This window comes from Triticum dicoccoides, chromosome 5B (genome assembly GCF_002162155.2).
Source record: "Triticum dicoccoides isolate Atlit2015 ecotype Zavitan chromosome 5B, WEW_v2.0, whole genome shotgun sequence".
In the NCBI taxonomy this organism is placed as follows: domain Eukaryota; kingdom Viridiplantae; phylum Streptophyta; class Magnoliopsida; order Poales; family Poaceae; genus Triticum; species Triticum dicoccoides.
The window spans coordinates 644,060,930-644,063,626 of record NC_041389.1 but is presented as its reverse complement, the minus strand read 5'-3'; positions in this window follow the sequence as shown (position 1 = coordinate 644,063,626).

Below are 2,697 nucleotides of genomic sequence, written 5' to 3'. Positions count from 1 at the left end.
ACTCCCACCGGGAGTAGGACTCCCTTCTTTCCAAGTAGGAGTAGGAGAAGGGGGGAAAGATGAGGAAGAGAGGAAGGAAAGGGGGGGTAGAGGTAGGAAACATAATGATGTGATCCCACTAATCAAATGATGTGATCCCACTAATCAAATGACAACACATGTCTATGGTTAGGAAACATAACCATCTTTGATTAATGAGCTAGTCAGGTAGAGGCATACTAGTGACTATAGTTTTGTCTATGTATTCACACATGTATCATGTTTCCGGTTAATACAATTCTAGCATGAATAAGAAACATTTATCATGAAATAAGGAAATAAATAATAACTTTATTATTGCCTCTAGGGCATATTTCCTTCACATCATCTGGTTGGCGTTGAGTCCACGCTCCACCATCCCTTGGCACTTGAAAACTTGCTGCTCCACGGCTTCGAGCTTTGTCTCCACGCTTCCGGTACGCCTTGGTCCCTTCACATCGCGGATGTGCAGCACCCTCTCACGCATCTCAATGGTTTGAGGGTGTTGCAGCACCTCCGAAAGATAGGGGTTGATAACCCACAAGTATAGGGGATCGCAACAGTTTTCGAGGGTAGAGTATTCAACCCAAATTTGTTGATTCGACACAAGGGGAGCCAAAGAATATTCTCAAGTATTAGCAGCTGAGTTGTCAATTCAACCACACCTAGAAACTTAGTATCTGCAGCAAAGTGTTTAGTAGCAAAGTAATATGATAGTAGTGGTAACGGTAGCAAAAGTAAAGACATCAAAAGTAATGTTTTTGGTATTTTGTAGTGATTGTAACAGTAGCAACGGAAAAGTAAATAAGCGAGAACCAGTATATGGAAAACTCGTAGGCACCGGATTAGTGATGGATAATTATGCCGGATGCGGTTCGTCATGTAACAGTCATAACATAGGGTGACACATAACTAGCTCCAATTCATCAATGTAATGTAGGCATGTATTCCGTATATAGTCATACGTGTTTATGGAAAAGAACTTGCATGACATCTTTTGTCCTACCCTCCCGTGGCAGCGGGGTCCTATTGAAAACTAAGGGATATTAAGGCCTCCTTTTAATAGAGAACCGGAACAAAGCATTAGCACATAGTGAATACATGAACTCCTCAAACTACGGTCATCACCGGGAGTGGTCCCGATTATTGTCACTTCGGGGTTGCCGGATCATAACACATAGTAGGTGATTATAGACTTGCAAGATAGGATCTAGAACACACATATATTCATGAAAACATAATAGGTTCAGATCTGAAATCATGGCACTCGGGCCCTAGTGACAAGCATTAAGCAGAGCAAAGTCATAGCAACATCAATCTCAGAACATAATGGATACTAGGGATCAAACCCTAACAAAACTAACTCGATTACATGATAAATCTCATCCAACCCATCACCGTCCAGCAAGCGTACGATGCAATTACTCACGCACGACGGTGAGCATCATGAAATTGGTGATGGAGGATGGTTGATGATGACGAAGGTGACGAATCCCCCTCTCCGGAGCCCCGAACGGACTCCAGATCAGCCCTCCCGAGAGAGATTAGGGCTTGGCGGCGGCTCCGTATCGTAAAACACAGTTATTTCTTCTTTTTGGCTTTTTTCTCCCCGAAAGCCAATATATGGAGTTGGAGTTGGCGTCGGAGGGCCACCAGGGGGCCCACGAGGTAGGGGGCGCGCCCAGGGGAAGGGGCGCGCCCCCACCCTCCTGAACAGGGTGTGGGCCCCCTCGTCTTCATCTTTGGCGAGAATTTTTTATTATTTATTCTAAGATATTCCGTGGAGTTTCAGGTCATTCCGAGAACTTATGTTTTCTGCACATAAAACAACACCATGGCAATTCTGCTGAAAACAGCGTCAGTCCGGGTTAGTTCCATTCAAATCATACAAGTTAGAGTCCAAAACAAGGGCAAAAGTGTTTGGAAAAGTAGATGCGACGGAGACGTATCAACTCCCCCAAGCTTAAACCCTTGCTTGTCCTCAAGCAATTCAGTTGACAAACTGAAAGAGAAAAAGAAAAACTTTTACAAACTCTGTTTGCTCTTGTTGTTGTAAACATGAAAAGCCAGCATTCAGGTTTCAGCAATTATTATGAACTAACCATACTCACAATAACATGTAGGTCTCACAATTACTCATATCAATAGCATAATCAGCTAGCGAGCCATAATAATAAAACTTGGATGACAACACTTTCTCAAAATAATCATAACATGATATAACAAAATGGTATCTCGCTAGCCCTTCCTGAGACTGCAAAACATAAATGCAGAGCACCTTTAAAGATCAAGGACTGACTAAACATTGTAATTCATGGTAAAAGAGATCCAGTCAAGTCATACCCAATATAAACCAATAATGCAAACGACAGTGTGCTCTCCAACGGGTGCTTTTTAATAAGAAGGGTGATGACTCAACATAAAAGTAAATATATAGGCCCTTCGCAGAGGGAAGCAGGGATTTGTAGAGGTGCTAGAGCTCGATTTTGAAATAGAGATAAATTATATTTTGAGCGGCATACTTTCATTGTCAACATAACAACTAAAAGACGACGATATCTTCCATGCTAAACAGATTATAGGCGGTTCCCAAACAGAATGGTAAATTTTATACTCCCCTTCCTCCACAAGCATCAATCCATGGCTTGCTCGAAACAACGAGTGTCTCCAACATTCAAC